The sequence below is a fragment of the Tursiops truncatus genome, chromosome 5 (genome assembly GCF_011762595.2).
Source record: "Tursiops truncatus isolate mTurTru1 chromosome 5, mTurTru1.mat.Y, whole genome shotgun sequence".
Lineage (NCBI taxonomy): Eukaryota > Metazoa > Chordata > Mammalia > Artiodactyla > Delphinidae > Tursiops > Tursiops truncatus.
Window position 1 is genome coordinate 8,310,532 of NC_047038.1, and position 17,605 is coordinate 8,328,136.

Sequence of the window (17,605 nt, forward strand, 5' to 3'; positions counted from 1 at the left end):
AAAGTATATATATATTAAATCTATATATAAAATGAAATCACTTTGCTTATTCCTGAAACATTGTAAATCAACTATACTTCAATAAAAATAAATTAATTAAAACATTAAAAAATCTTCATAAAATACTAGGACATGTAACATAAAAATCCACCCTTTTGGCTTCTATTGAGAAAGGGTTTGAAAGCCAACCCCCCTTATTCTCTTATGGTGACAACTGGCTGGAGCTCCAGCCAATTTGGAGCTTCAATGTTCAGGTCACAATAGCCCTCACCACGTCCCACTAATTTTGTTGACAGTGAAGATTACTGTCTTTTTTGCATTTCTCATCTCACTTGGTTTACTATATTCTTTGAGGAAGAGTAAAAAGAATATTTTATTCATATATTTATTGAAATAGATAACCAAATGAGACAAACATAGATACATTAAACCACAAGTTAAAAAAATTTTAAATATAGTTTGAGAACTTTTGAGAGTTTATATGGAAATATGAACAATAACAACTTTAAAAAATATACAAACAGAATTGTGCTTCACCAAATACATTTATTTACATGCATAAATTACTGTCATTGTGAGAAATATTACAATTTCTAGAAAACAATTATGATTAGAATCTGTTTCACTAAAAAAGGATAAAAATTTCAATCAGATTTTTACAGACACATTTACTTGAAATGTAGTAAATTGTGATATATGTTCAGAATATTTGCTGGTCTCTTTTCCTGGCCTTCATTGCCAACAAGGTTACTCCCTAGTATTTCTCCCTCAGGTAAGAGTGTATGTCCCACTAGGATATAAGTCCAGGTTTATGGGACTGAACATTATAATTTAATGGCATTCTCTTAAGAAAAATAATACAACGTTATGCTACAAAATTAGAAACAAACTAAATATTTAATTAATATGAAAGAATAAACACAAATTTAAATTTCAAAAAGTTTGATAATGCCATAGGCAACATAAAATCCAGAAAATATTCGTATTACCTGCCTAACATATCTCCATAATAGTTCTTCTTTTTTTTTTTCTGGCTATGTACTACAAGTGTCTTCACTATTTCTGACAGTAACTTATTTTCAAATCAGGAGATAAAGTCTATAATTTAAAAAATGAAATAACCTTAAACTCATATTTTCTTCATTTCCAAGTTCTAGAGAATGTTCTTTCAAAAAATAGAAAACAAAACAATTGATTTTATAATTAAATGATGTGAGCCCTACAATAGCACTTTCTATTCAAGTGACGTTCAAGATTATAGTGCATAGAGGAGGAATCTAGAGAAAATACATAGGAGTCTCTTTAAGTTGAGAAGACAGAGGGTACAATTTTGAAAGAGGAAAGCTGGCATTTTCAGGACACAGTACCAGAGTGGAGGGTACTCTGTAGTCATGAAGAAGAAATCTAAAAGAATGTTGCAGAAAGTTAATCTGTGCATGCCTAGGGTAAAACTCTAACATACTGAGAAAAAGAACTGTCAGGAAGGAATAAGCTAAATAATCCCCAGAGTTTACACAGGGCTAGAAGATACTCATATTTTGACCATACAGACTAGAGAGATTTCACTGAATGATGGAAGGATTCAATAGACACCACAGAAGATTCAGGCCATAGTAATAGGACTAAATTGTTCCTAGTGAAAACTCTGCTCTGGATATACACTAACCAAACTTAAAAACAAGTCTCCAACGGATAAAGCTTAACTGAAAAATACTCAACGGCCTACAAAAGTAAACGTTGACCCTCTTTAAAGAAAGAGACAAAATCCAGGCACACAAAAACACAGTATTCACAACGTCAGGATCTAATTGTATATTACTACACATGCAAAGAAACAAGAAAATGACAGATGAGATCTTAAAAACAGCTACAATAAATATGCTCAAGGATATAAAGGAAAACATGAGCATAATGAGGAGAAAAATGAAACATATGCAAAAGAACCAAATGGATTTTTAGAGTCAAAAATTACACTGTCAGAGATGAAAGCTTCATTAAATGAGATTAACATCAGATCAGTGAATTTGAAGACAGCAAAGACAGTTCAAAATGGAAACACTAAGGGGAAAAAATATACTAAAAATAAACAGAGCCTCAGTGACTTAACGGTCTCTGCATATGTCTGCTAATATGGAAAAAGCCCCCAAGTGTTGATTTTGGGGATACAAATAAATTTTGAGTTTTTTATAAATACAATATACACAAATAATGCGGATCAATTGTGTTAATAGTTATAAAAGGGGACATATATAATAAGGAGCAATTCAATAAGAAGATATGACAATCCTGAGTGTGCATGCACTTGATAACAGATTCAAATCACATAAAACAAAAATGGACAGAGCCAATAGGAGAAACAGACAAATCTAGTATTATGAATCATGGTTTAAACACTCCTCTCTTAGTAATTTACAGAATAATTAAATGGAATAAATAAGGAGATAAAAATCTTGAAGAAACCTAACCTTTAATTCGACCTAATCTCCATTTATGGAACAATGTATTTAATAACAATACAATTAATATTTCTTAGCTACTTCTTTGATAATAATCAATGGCGTTTAGTTTTCCTGGAATTAAAAGGCAGTGGAAACCCAATGAAAACTAGAAGATGATGTTTATTGGAAAGTGATGTTTGTTGTTTGTAGACTCAGAAATATCTTCCTTAAAGTCATTAGCTGGATATTGATATGAACCTCAGATGCATAAATGGATACACAGAATGCAACAGCCATGCAGAACTCTTTTCAGGATAAATAGCTTATAGAGTTATGTTCTAAACTGAAGTATTCATCTATAAAGGTAGGTTATTTTTCTTGAGATTAAAAAGAGAAAGGAACCATGAAAAGTCCACCCCCTCCCATAAACCAACAAAACCAATCCATCTTTCCTATAGTGTGGTCTGCTTATTTATCTCAGCAGAACACCAATTAAAAATATTTAGATTAAAAGGCTTGGGAAATAGGGAGGTCAAAGCAATAAATAGGGAGAAAGAAGCAAGAAGGAGCTAATTTTTATGTACATTTTATCCGCATTACTGAATTCTACTTTGACAGCTATTCTACATCTGCTAATTTAACATACTTGTTACAATCCCAGTAATACCACAATTCTTTCTCTTGTGTGATGTGAAACATTTTTTACAAAAAAATTTGGAAGACTACATTACCTTCAATATCCCTTCTACCATTTTTCTGCTAATAAAAACCCTAGTGGGCTTCCCTGGTGGCGCAGTGGTTGAGAGTCTGCCAGCCGATGCAGGGGACACGGGTTCATGCCCTGGTGTGGTAAGATCCCACATGCCGTGGAGCGGCTGGGCCCGTGAGCCATGGCCGCTGAGCTTGCGCGTCCGAAGCCTGTGCTCCGCAACGGGAGAGGCCACAACAGTGAGAGGCCCGCGTATTGCAAAAACAAACAAACAAACAAAACAAAAAACCCTAGTAGTTGGGTACCTGAAACCCCAGCTAAAGGCTACATTTCTCAGCTTCTCTGTCAGATGTGTCATGACTAATCTCTATAACTACATTCTACTAATGGGATGTGAGAAATAGAAGATGCATGCAATTTCCTTTGTGCCTTAATGGGAATGAACATACACTCCTCTTCCTCCATATTCCCTTTTTCCCTTTGACTGAAGACATGATTAACCATGTGAATATTAGCAGCGCTTTAGGGAAGGTAGAACTACAAATTAAGAAGAGTTGGAGTACATCATGAATATCCCCTTATCACCACGGATTCCTTATCCTGGTCCTTGTTGGACAGGAAAGAAAGGAAAATGCAATTTCTATCCTCTACAATTTTTGTAATTTTTTGTTGTTGTAGCAACAGACATAAACCTTAATAACAAATGACAAACTACATATTTTTAGCAAAATTCTCTGGAATGTTTTGCAATTTAAATTATTTGCATTAGCTTATAGGTTTTTGCTTTTCTTTTAAAATTATTTTCTTTCTCAGTTATACAATTATTTTAAAACTTAAAAAATGTGAGTGGAAAGATTTAAAAATTAAGCCTTAAAGATTATTTTACTCTCTACCTCCACTAAGCTATGCTCTATTTAAATTTTGTATAATCTTCCAGAATTTTAATGCATTTGAGTAAATTTATAAATACTAATTTAAATAGAAAAAGACTAACAACATAGAACTATAATGTCTTATGCGTAATCTATACTCACTTAAAATTGGTTTTAGAAAAATTGTTTAAATTGATTATTTGGATTTTCAAATGGATAAATAATTTTCATTTAAGTCTTTTTAACAGATGCTTATATTTTTACCACTTATTGTGTATTGCAGCAAACAGTTTTGTACTTACATACATCTTTGGAGAAAGTACAAGTATTGTTGTAGAATAAATTCCTAAAAGTTCAATGGACACATTTTAAATGTTGATGGACATTAGCCAAAAACCATGGATAACTGCATTTATCCAAAATTTCAGACTTTGATACAAAAGTGTCCATTTCCCACTTATACTATCCAGTCAAAACTATAAGATCACTTCATCTTTCCAGTGTCTTTGACATAATGACCTTTTAATTTTTCCCCATTTCAATTTCATGCTCCTTATATTACTCTAGCTTTATAGAATATTTGATTTTTATTGAGTCTAAATCAAATTTTTTTTTTTTTTTTTTTTTTTGCCGTATGCGGGCCTCTCACTGCTGTGGCCTCTCCCGCTGCGGAGCACAGGCTCCGGACACGCAGGCTCAGCGGCCATGGCTCACGGGCCCAGCCGCTCCGCGGCATGTGGGATCTTCCCGGACCAGGGCACGAACCCGTGTCCCCTGCATCGGCAGGCGGACTCTCAACCACTGCGCCACCAGGGAAGCCCCTAAATCAAATTTTTAAATAAACTTAAAATATATATTTTTATATAAATTTTCATTTTCTTTTTGAGGTCGGAAAAACTCAAGCATTAGTATCTGATTCTTTTGCCTTTCCAAAATACTGGTAGAACTTCAACTTTATAGCATCTTCTGTATATTGTTCTATTTATTTTCTATTCTTACTGTATCAAAGTAATTTGTGATTTTCTAGAAAATCATCCATTTTGAATTTATTGCCATAGATATGCATATAATTTTATGATTTCAGTACTTCCATTATGAATGATTATATAGTATTTTTCCTAAATCTGATTATGTTCAGTATTTTGTTTTTAATTTTCAAACTTGATTCTTGAAAGTCATTACTTGAAAATTTAAAGGTATTTTTAAAGAATTAGCTTACTGGGCTTCCCGGTGGCGCAGTGGTTGAGAGTGCGCCTGCCGATGCAGGGGACACGGGTTAGTGCCCCGGTTCGGGAAGATCCCACATGCCGCGGAGCGGCTGAACCCGTGCGCCATGGCCGCTGAGCCTGCGTATCCGGAGCCTGTGCTCCGCAACGAGAGAGGCCACAACAGTGAGAGGCCCGCGTACCGAAAAAAAAAAAGACAGTTGCATGGCTTTCCCCAAATAGTTTCATTTTACTCCAAAGTACTCTACTTCTTAAGATATTCACCGACCATTTTTTCTTTTTTTCAATTGCAACACTACTCTTCCTTATTCTCTTTTCTATTCAATTTCTACAAAACAATTATTGCTATCTAATTATCATAAAGCAATCATCACTCTCCAAAATGTAAACTCCATGAGGGCAGAGTTTTTCTTTCTTTATTCAAAGCTGTTTCCCAAAGCCCAGAAGAGTGCCTGGCATACAGTAGGCACTCCAAAAACATTTGCTGAATAAATGATTTTGTTGAATAATTATTTCCTGGTTCATTAATTTAAATTTCACCAATAAAATGCTAAATTTGTTGTTGCTAATTATTTACTAGTAACAGTTCATTTATTCTGATTGTTTATTAAAATTATTGAAGACATTGTATTTCCTCTAGAAACAGACTTAACATTTTCCCTTAGGTTTTCTTATGAAATGTTTTCCATTTTAGTACTACTTTCTGGACAATTTGACATTGTAGTTCTGATTTTCCCTTTGGTAATATTTCCTAATTTCCATAAAGTAATTTATAATTTGTTTCAGTTAAATGGTTATTTAGGAAAAGCTTTCTGATTTTTTATGAAAATAATTTCTGTGGCAAGTTTATTATTACTATTACTGTTATTATAGCATAATTTTATCAGAATCACAATCAATATATATGTATATAGCCTGTAAATTGCTATTTGGGGTAATTTATTAATGATTTCTTCTTGGCAAGTATATGATTTTTATAAATGGTCCACAAACACAAAAAAATAATTATTCCCAGGAGGGTTAAATAAATTATGCATATACATGTCTCTAAATTTCTTGTCTATTTTCATTCTGTTTTGTCATACAGCCTGAAAGATGTATAAACATTTTTTTCACTGTAATTGTCTGATCATGTTCATGTAGCTTGAAGTTTAAATTAAATCCTCTATTTCTAGAAGTTTGCTGTACAACCTTAGGTGCCATAGATACTATGTGCATTCCATCTTCTTCCTTAACAATTTTTTAACCTCCACATCTTTTCCTGCTTGGTTTTATTTAGTGTTTTTGTCCATGAAATCTATATTGTATTTTTGTGACTCAGTTTTATTTTTGTTAAATTTTCTCAGTGTTCGTTCATTTGTTTGTTTTTAACATAACCTCTCTTTTCAATATTTTTCCCTCATTTTCCTTCTTATGAACAATATAGAGCTCAGTTTGCATTTTCACCAATCTGAGGATCTCATTCTTTCTATAGAGAGATAGATGTAGAGGAGTGCTACCTGCACATTTAATGAAGTAATTGAGATACAGAGCTAATTATTTTGTTTTAATTTATGTTTTATCTACTTTTAATTTTTCTATCATTATTCTCATTCTTTACTTTTCTTACTTTTACTGACTATACTGGTTACTTTCTCAAAATAGAATTCTGAAACATATTTCAGCTTATATGTTTGAAGAGTCCTAGGATGTTTCACTTCTCACGAAGGAAATGGGCATTAATCATCTATTGCAGCTTCAGAGTTATTCAAATTATCAACAGCAGTGGCGTGGAATAAAGTACAGATAGAGGAAAAAGCCTTTAGTGGTCAAGGATCTGTGGCTCTTAGTTGTTATTGGTTAAACAGAGATTATATGGATAGAACTGTCAGATGACTTCTTTTGATTACAACCATGAAAGTACATGAAGAAAAGGTAATATGAAAAGATAAATTGCAGGCTATGAACTTCTGACTCCAAAACACAAATAAAACTTAAGAAGCCTTCTATGACATATTTCAAGGAGTCCCTTGACTCCTATAGTCAAGGGATCAAATCCAGGACCTGACAATCACTGTGAAGTTAAAATGCTAACATCTCCAGGTCTTTCACTTTAAGGTAAATGCCCTAGTAATAAAGGAGAATTATTATGGGAATATTTGGAATTACACATTAGGATAAGAACTCTGCATCCCTTTTAACCTGCCTTGCCAGTGGAAGCAGTTCATACTACCTCTTTTGAACAGGTTAGCTTTCTTCCATATAAAAAGCTTTTTATTGCTTTACCAAGTTCATTTCCCTCTCAAGGGGATTCAGATACTCATTTAGATCCAAACCTACTCTTGATATTGTTTCTAGTCTCGCAGCAAAAGTCCCAGCATTCAGCAGAATATCCCAACATAAAATAGAGAAGTACAAGGTCAACACTGGGAGTGGATAGCCTCAACAGAGAAATACTTATGGAACTTATTAATATGTATCAGTGGGAGTCTGGGGAGCTTGTATTGGAATGATTTCTAAGAGTATTAGACAAAGAAGGAGAAAATACAATCTTGATTTGGGCTACATATATTGACATGGGATTCAGGATTTAATATATGGGCTCATGTACAAGAGAATAGTAAATAATCTGCTAGGTTGGCTAATTATAATCTGACTTAAAAGTTGCCCAGAATCAATGGCATATTTTGATGTAAGCTATATGAAAGAAACTGAAGGCTCAAGAATGCAGGAAGTCTTGACTACGCTATTATATTCAGTCTGATCAGCCACTCCTAACCACACCTTTTGGGGGGACGTGGAAAACACACCTTTTGCCAAGTCATGAATATATTAATTATTGAGTGAATGAATGAACATCTGCCTTTTGAAAAGCTGTGATGGGAGTTTACAATTTAGGAGAAATATTACTGCGGGGGAGACTAAAATGGGATTTATTTCCATAATATCAGCGAGAATATTGCAAGCCCAAAGTGGCAGAGGACAGGTGGTAATATTAATAATCAGAAAGAAAGTGAGCATAATAACCTCAGTAAGATGGAATTATAAGCAAAGGGTTTGACCAGCAGGGATTTGTGGTGAGACTGAAAAATAATTTCCATTCAGCTGACAGCTAAACTGTTATATTCTCTATTGAACAGAAAAAAATTTAAACATATAAATAGTATCAAACAAGATTACTCCATGACTATGATAAAGAAAGACAAAAAACAATATCATACCATGATCTTATCTGAAAATGGACAATTACCACTACATTACACAGCCACAAAGTAACCAATCATCTCCTTTTTTTCTCTAACATGATTAGCTACTGCTTCTTTTCCAGTAAAAAACTCTTAATCTGCTTTGGTTCCTCCTACTTCCTAGACAAAAATTAATAAGATAACCTGTCAATCAATTGTCCTGTGCTCAACTCATTGTTACTAAGATGCTCCATATTTCTTCTGGGATGTTCGCCTTTGCTACAGTGAGGTAATGAACCACATTTGTTTAATTACAGGCATGTTCCTAGTGGTCTTTGATCCCAGGGCTTTATCAGGTAGAGTTTCCAACAAAATTCTGTTGGGATACTTAACACAGATGATAAGACCCCTCAACTTAGCAACAGTAAACAACTGACAACAGTTGAAGATAAGTAAATTTTACTGAATTAGTACATCTCAGAGCATATTAGGTAGAACAGCTTTAAGGAAACCTACTGTATGTTTTCTCCTGTTAAAAATAGATTGGACATTAATCCAGTTCCACAAATGGCAAAAAGGCAAATCAATAGAATTAATCATAACCTTGAGACAGTCTTTAGGGATAGACTGTAGCGATGATTTTTTTGTGGCCCTTTCCACTCTTTGGTTGCTAGCTTACTAACAGAACATTGCTGGTATGTAAACAAACAATAGGCTTGCAGATTGCTTCACTACATGAATTTCAGCATTTGGCTGAACAATAGTGAGAGACTTTATATTAATTTTTAAAATACAGTTCCAAATAAAATAATGGCAGTAAAAATAAAGTAGCTTAATCGATCTGCTTTTGGATCCCCTCCCTTAAGTTGCAACAAATAACAAACAACAGAATTCTTCAAAGGAAAACTTGCTGACATTATTACTAAAAAGGCCAAAGGAAAATTAATTGACTCATTCTACCTAGGTAAAAAATAAAGTAATAGAAGTTCCTAATCCTGAGGGAATCTGAATGAATTCCAAGCAGGACTGTAGTACCAGTGATTCTGGTACAGTGATTCTCTTACAATGATGAATAACTTTCCTACCATTCTTTGTACCACTTCCTCTGAGTCATAAGAACACTTCAGGTGGTAGACATTAAAGTGCCCCTAAAACTCTTCCCTCAAAAAATGTGTAACTGTGACTCTTGGCCCTCTCACTCACCAACGTAAGTGCCTTCTCTGTAACACCACTCTAGAAAACGTAATAGGGAGAAATTTCAATGGAAATATGACAATGAAATCAAAGTTCTTCACAGACTCTTTCTAGAAATACACGAGGACTCTTCCACACATGAATCATTAGTACATCAACCGGACCCAAACAGAAAGGACTTACCCTACTGTAGAAGATTTCATAAAAAAGGGGGATTTATAATGTTTTCCATTAGATCTTTAGCACTCTTATGTGGCCTATCAAAAAGCTTCATAGGGCTTCCCTGGTGGCGCAGTGGTTGAGAGTCCACCTGCCGATGCAAGGGACACGGCTTCGTGCCCGGGTCCAGGAAGATCCCACCTGCCGCGGAGCGGCTGGGCCCTTGAGCCATGGCCGCTGGGCCTGCGTGTCCGGAGCCTGTGCTCCGCAACAGGAGAGGCCACAACAGTGAGAGGCCCACATACAGCAAAAAAAAAAAAAAAAAAAAAAAAGCTTCATAGGTTTCTGAGATATAAACAAGCTTCAAATCTTTCACATTTTGGTGGGTCCTAACCCAAATACAACTCTGTCTTCAGTAGTTCCCATGGCCACACACTGTTGGTGGACTTAGCTTTCACTTAGATCCATACAATCAGTTTTGTTTGCCTTCTCATAAAAGAATCAACAATATTCTTGGGCTGAAATGCCTCTAGGTTTTACTGAAACCATCCTTTATTCTATCAATTCCCTAATCAAGATCTAAGAATTTAATGTTCTCTTATGACTCTTTAATATGATACATAAATGACCCATTGCTAACCTCAAAAAATGAACAAGTTCTATTACTGACTCTTTTTGTTAAATACCTTATCTCAGAAAGGAAGACTCAAAAGAGAAATTGAAATTCTACTAGAAAAAAATTCACTGTTTGAAACATAGTATATCCCCAAAAGAAATATAATATATAATCCTAAAAGATTATAAGCTCTTCAAAATTTTCCTAGGTCAATGACCCAAAATTAATTTTGTAGATGCCTAAGACTGGCTGACCATTGCAGATTTTGAGTGCCAAATTTTCTGAGGTCACAACCTTTTTATATAACCTCAACAATTTTTCTGTTAAAGAACTTCAACTCTAGGAAAATAAAGAAAAAAGATTTGTTCCCTAAGGAAGGCTCTACAACTCATGGCATATATAACATTTTGTTCCTAAAAGGAAACAACAAACAAAAATAATCTCTAAAACAAAATTATCTTTAACAATAATTATGGAATGATAATTATAATAGTGCAGAAAAATGTAGACAGTGATAATCTTTATGCATAGGTTTATATACATAATAATGCCAGTAAAATTATGAAAATATGAACAAAATGAAAATTATTCTGACAAGGAAAAAAGTAATAATTACAATTTTTTGCAAAGGGTGGAAGACATATCTATATATTGGTCTGTTGCAGTAATGCATAGAAATTTAAATTTTTTTTTTTTTTTTTTTTTTTTTGGCGGTACACGGGCCTCTCACTGTTGTGGCCTCTCCCGTTGTGGAGCACAGGCTCCGGACGCGCAGGCTCAGCAGCCATGGCTCACGGGCCCAGCCGCTCCGCGGCACATGGGATCCTCCCGGACCGGGGCACAAACCCGTGTCCCCTGCATCGGTAGGTGGACTCTCAACCACTGCGCCACCAGGGAAGCCCAAAATTTAATATTTTTTTTATAACTTCTACAAATTTGTAAATGGCACTTTCAAAATTAATTTTATTTGCACATCCATGTTCAATAAACAACATAGCCAGAGTGGTCAATCTATTTTTTCATGATTGATTAAAATGTATATTTTATAAATTTTATTTCTCAAAGATTCTTTTAAATAAAGCAATAGGTACACAAGTAGCTAGGAAAAGTCTCAAACATGGAAATAAGTTTGTTGATGTTTCTAAAAATTCTATTGGACAGTAAATTCCTGAAATTGCAATAGTTTCCATGCTTATGCTTCTCTGGAGTTACTTCCAGCAGTTTTCAAATATCTTCATAATTGAAAATTTTCTACTAAAATAGATTCACCAGAAAATATACAACGAATTTATATTTATTTTATTAAACACTTCTAAAGATTTATTATTCTGCAAAAGTGCAGATATTAAACATAAATATAAATGTTTATTTTATAAACATAAAATAAATAAAATATTTATTTTATTAAACACTTCTAAAGATTTATTATTCTGCAAAAGTGAGATAAAATGGCTGAATAAGAGTGAATTTGACTTTCATTTGATCACTTGCTTTAGAACAAGTGTCCAGTGCTTGATGTAAATAACTGAAGCATCTAAATACTGACATTTGAACTTTTTTCTGAAACTATTTTTTTTATTCTGTTTTTTTATCTAAGTACATTTTCCTTTCCTTACATGCTGTTGTTGTATAGCTAATGGTACTCTGGACAATTTCTGCACACCAGTGCTCAAGAAACCATTTAAAACTTGTGTTTCACTGTGCAAGATTAAATCTGGCTATTGACAAACATTTTTGTGTCTGTTTAATCTCATCTAAAATTTCACACCGGAAAAAAGATATCTCGGAAACAAATATTACATATAGCAGAAACTAAAATTGGAGCTGATCCTCTTGTGTCTGCATTTTGAAATGGATCAAACACTGAAATGTTCAAAAAATACCGTTATTTGAACATAGCTTTATACTGAGCACTACCGCTAGTCTGACAAAATATTTTCACAGGTATTCTTACATTTTGCTGCAGCATTTTTCATTGATTAGGTAAAACTGAAAAGAATGATTTTTTTTTTCCTTGCAAAGTTACACAAAAGTCACAGAAGAAGAAATATTTCAAAAGAGTGAATGCCACCAAGGAATAAATATGCTGTCATTCTCACTTTGAATATACCATGTAAACATGGGATATATAGTACTACATAGTCGGAATTATTTGCATTATCTTCCATGAAGAATACAACCTGATTAATGGATGGATAAGTACTAAGATGAACTAATATGAACTTTTCACATATAATATATAATTTTAATAAATACATATATAAATACATATATTTGTTATTATATTCATCTATATTTAAACATATAAATATATTTACATATATACATTATATCAGAGATATATATATATATATAATATATACATATATATATATATATACCTCCACCAAAACAACAGCAATTATTTAGTATTTAGAGCAAAAAAAAAAAATAAAGGTCTTCCCAGGAGAAATATTTTATCACTGACTTTATAATTACTGTTTCTTCCCTCTGGAACCCAAAGGCTATCCATTTTTTTAGTTACTAACAGGATACCTTATCCATTTGAAAACTTCAATTCTGATACTTGTTCTTTCTTGTTTGCAAGACAATATGACTAAATACTGCAAAAGACACTCAGTCGCATCACCAAGCAGTATTACCAGCTTTCCCAAATTATCCACTTAAGAAGTCTCTGCATATCCTGAAACATGGATGCTTATTTTCAGAGACAGATGAGAAGGAAAAACCTCCCTTAATCATCTGTGGACATGACATTTTAATTGTAGTGTTAACAACTAGCATAACATTACAACTTCAACATACTAGTCCTTATATTTATGTATTCTTTTTTTTTCTTTTAATCACTGCTTTGTCTGGACTATTGCACTTCTGTTTCTTTGGGACACTTTAAGTTGAGAATTCTTAGAAATCTTCTATAAGTAGATTAAATTCAGAAAAGAGCGCTGACTCAAGATTCTCAGATTATCAAAAATTATCTTGAGGGACTTCCGTGGTGGCACAGTGGTTAAGAATCCGCCTGCCAATGCAGGGGACATGGGTTCGATCCCTGGTCTGGGAAGATCCCACATTCCACGGAGCAACTAAGCCCATGTGCCACAACTACAGAGCCTGTGCTCTAGAGCCCACGAGCCACAACTACTAAGCCCAAGTGCCACAACTACCGAAGCCTATGTGCTCTAGGGCCCACGTGCTGCAACTACTGAAGCCTGAGTGCCTAGAGCCTGTGCTCTGCAACGAGAGACACCACTGCAATGAGAAGCCCACGCACCGAAATGAAGAGTAGCCCCCGCTCGCCACAACTAGAGAAAACCCACGTGTAGCAAAGACCCAATGCAGCCAAAAATAAAAAAATTTAAAAAAAATCTTTAGACAAAAATTAAAACAGCATACCAAAATTTGGGGGATGCAACAAAAGTAGTTCTAAAAGGGATGTTTATAGTGATAAATACCTATGTTAAGAAAAAATAAAAATCTTACATAAACAACATAACTTTACACCTTGAGGAATTAGAAAAAGGAAAACAAACTAAGAACAAAAGTTAGCAGAAGGAGGATTACAAAGTTCAAAGCAGAAATAAATAGAGAACAGAAAAATAGAAAAGATGAATAAAACTACACATTGCTTTTTGAAAGATAAATAAAATTGATAAACTTTTACCTAGACTTACTAAGGAAAAAAAAAGAGGACTCAGCTAAAATTATAAATGAAAGAGATATCACAACTGATATCACAGAAATATGAAGGATCTAAGAGACTACTATGAACAATTATATGGAACAAACTGGCCAACATAAAGATGGATAAATTCCTAGAAACACACAATCTACCAAGATTGAATCATGAAGAAACAGAAAATCTGAACAGACCAATAATGAGTAAGAAGAGTGAATCAGTAATCAAAAACCCTTCAGCAAAGAAAAGCCGAGGACCAAATGATTTCGCAGGTGAATTCTACCACATATTTAAAAAATGCCAATCCTTCTCAAACTCTTCCAAAAAACTGAAGGGGAGGGCACACTTACAAACTTATTTTACAAGATCATCATTAGCCTATTCCAAGGCCATGCAAAGAAACAAGAAAAGAAAACTATAGGCCAATATCCCTGATGAATATAGATGCCAATTCTCAACAAAATACTAGCAAATCAATTTTAAGAGCATATTTACAGTATCATACACCAAATTCAACAGCCCATTACTGTAATTCAATATTACACCATGATCAACTGGGATTTATCCCTGAGATGCAAGATGGTTCAACATATGCAAATACATGTGATTGTGATACACCACATTAACAGAATTAATGATAAAAATCATTTCTCAATAGATACAGAAAAATTTTGACAAGTCAACAACCATTTATGATAAAAAACTCTCAAAGTGGGATAGAAGAAACATACCTCAACATAAGAAAGGCCATATATAACAAGTCCACAAATATCATCATACTCAATGGTGAAAGCTGAAAGCTTTCCCACCAAGATCAGGAATAAGACAAGGGTACACACTTTCACCACTCTTAATCAACACAGTACTAGAAGTCCTAGACAGAGCAATCAGGAAAGAAAAAGAACTAAAAGGCATCCAAGTCAGAAAGGAAGAAGTAAAATTGTCTCTGTTTGCAGATTACATGATCTATTTATAGAAAATACTAAAAAGACTCCGCCAAAAACAAAACTGTTAGAGCTAAACAACTTCAGTAAAGTTTCAGGATACAAAATCAACATACAAAAATCAGTTGGGTTTCTATACACTAACAACAAACAATCTAATAAAGAAGTAAAGAAAATCATTTACAATGACATCAAAAACAATAAACTTTTTAGGAATAAATTTAACCGAGGAAGTGAAAGCTCTATACACTCAAACCTATAAGACATTGATAAATAAATTAATGAAGACACAAATGGAAAGATATTCATGTTCATGGATCAGTTAATATTGTTAAAATATCCATACTAACCAAAGCCATCTGTTATCTTAAGACAGAAGAACACAACTGGAGGCATCACACTTCCTGATTTCAAACTATATTACAAAGATATAGTAAATAAAATTGTATGATACTGGTATAAATCTGACACACAGACCAAAGGAACAGAATTGAGAGCTCAGAAATTAACCTGTGCATGATAACCTATGCATGATCAAGTAATATTTGACAAAGGATCCAAGAATACTCAATTGGGAAAGGATAGTCTATTCAATAAATTATGTTCAGAAAAGTGGATATCCACAGGCAAAAGAGTAAAATTTGAACCCTACCTTATACCACTCACAAAAATTTGCTTGAAATGGATTAGGGGCTTAATGCTAAGACCTGAAACTGTAAAACTCTTAAGAAGAAAACAAGGGAAAATGCTCCTTGACATTGGTCTTGACAATGACTTTTTAGATATGACACCAAAAGCACAAGCAACAAAAGCAAAAATAAAAAGTGAAACTTCAAACTAAAAAGCTTCTGTACAGCAAAATAAACCTTCAACAAAATGAAAAGGTAATCTACAGAATGTGAGAAAATATTTACAAATCATATTCTGATAAGGGGTTAATATCCAAAATATATAAGAAGCTCATACAGCTTATTAGCAAATAAATAATCTGATTAAAAAATGGGCAAAGGACCTGAATTGACATTTTCCCAAAGAAACAATAATTACATGAAAAGGCGCTCAACATCACTAATCATCAGGGAAATGTAAACCAAAACCACAATGAGATATAATCTCATATCTATTCGAATGGCTTTATCAAAAAGACAAGAGATAACAAATGTTGGTGAAGATGTGGCAAAAAGGGAACCCATGTACACTGTTGATGTATTTCCACTATGGAAAACACTATGGGGGTTCCTCACAAATTAAAAATAAAACTACCATATAATTCAGCAATCCTCCTTCTGAGCATTTATCTGACAGAAATGAAATCACTATCTTATAATGATATCAGCACCTCCAAGTTCATTACAGAATTATCCACAAAGACATGGAAACAACCTAAATGTCCACTGATATATCAATGGATAAAGAAAACTCAGTGTTTTATATATATATAAACACAATGTAATATTCATAAAAATGAAGGAAATCCTGCCATCTGCCACAACATGGATGAACCTTGAGGACATTATGCCAAGTAAAGTAAGCCAGAGCGAGAAAGAGAAATGCTGCATGATATATGTAGAATCCAAAGAGCTGAACCATAGAAACAGAAAGTAGATTAGTCATCATTGGGAGCTGGTGAGTGGGAGAAATGGGGAGATATTGGTTAAAGGGTACAAACTTATAAGTGATCTAATGTACAGCATGGTGACTATTTAACAATACTGTACTGTATACTTGAAAGTTGCTATAAAAGTAAATCTTAAATGTTCTCACTATAACAACAAATGGTAATTATGTGAGATGAAGGATGTGTTAACCTTATTGCAAATTTTACAATATATACGTGTATCATTGCATTGTACATCTTATACTTACACAATGTAATATGTCAATTATATATTAATAAAGCCAGAAAAAAAGATTCTTGGATCAACCATATGATGGGACAAAGCAGACAGCTTCCACACAAAATTATAAAACAGTTTTCTAAGTCAACTTGCTTATTTCCATTTGGTTTACTACTTATTATAGTTATTGTATTTTGGTACCTCTTTGTGATCACTTGGCCTCTGACAGTTGTTTTTCCATATCTTCACCATATATTCTTCATCTCATCTGGCTTTCTTCTGTCACTTAAGAGAAAGAAAGAAAAGCAAAACTCACTCAGTTTTTCTCAGAATATAATTCATGCTCTAAACCTTACTGATGCCCCAATTTTTCATCTTCCATGTGATTCTGATGACACAAATTTAATAGCTGTTCCTTTCACCACTCATAAAGTATATTTTCTTCAACAGGTTCCCTGTGATATATAAATTGTCCTATCATTATTCACCTCAACCTCAGTCTTACAAAAATTGGTTTTCACCTCCACTTCCAGTCAAGAAGATACTTTCACTGAAATAATATTAGAATTGTCAACAAAAAACAGCTCACCAGAGGAAACAAATATTGGGGCTATCCTTGCTGCTGTATCCAGTTTGTTCTCTTCAGAGACTTCCTAGCCTGATTTGTAAATGCTATTTATATCTACTCAGAAAGTCAGCCTGCATTCAGATACCAGTAATTGACTTGCCCTCATGGTCATAAACAATACTTATACTCTCAATTCTTTCT

At 33.6% G+C, this 17,605-nt stretch overlaps 1 long non-coding RNA gene across 1 annotated transcript in view; it reads right to left on the bottom strand.

The window, feature by feature from the left end:
* The window catches only part of LOC141278739 (uncharacterized), a 91,226-nt gene extending 74,175 nt beyond the window's left edge, over positions 1-17,051 (bottom strand). Inside the window, exon 1 of the long non-coding RNA XR_012331860.1 lies at positions 17,038-17,051. This is a non-coding gene — a long non-coding RNA (uncharacterized lncRNA). The remainder of the gene's footprint in view (positions 1-17,037) is intronic.
* Between the last annotated feature and the right edge of the window lie 554 nt (positions 17,052-17,605).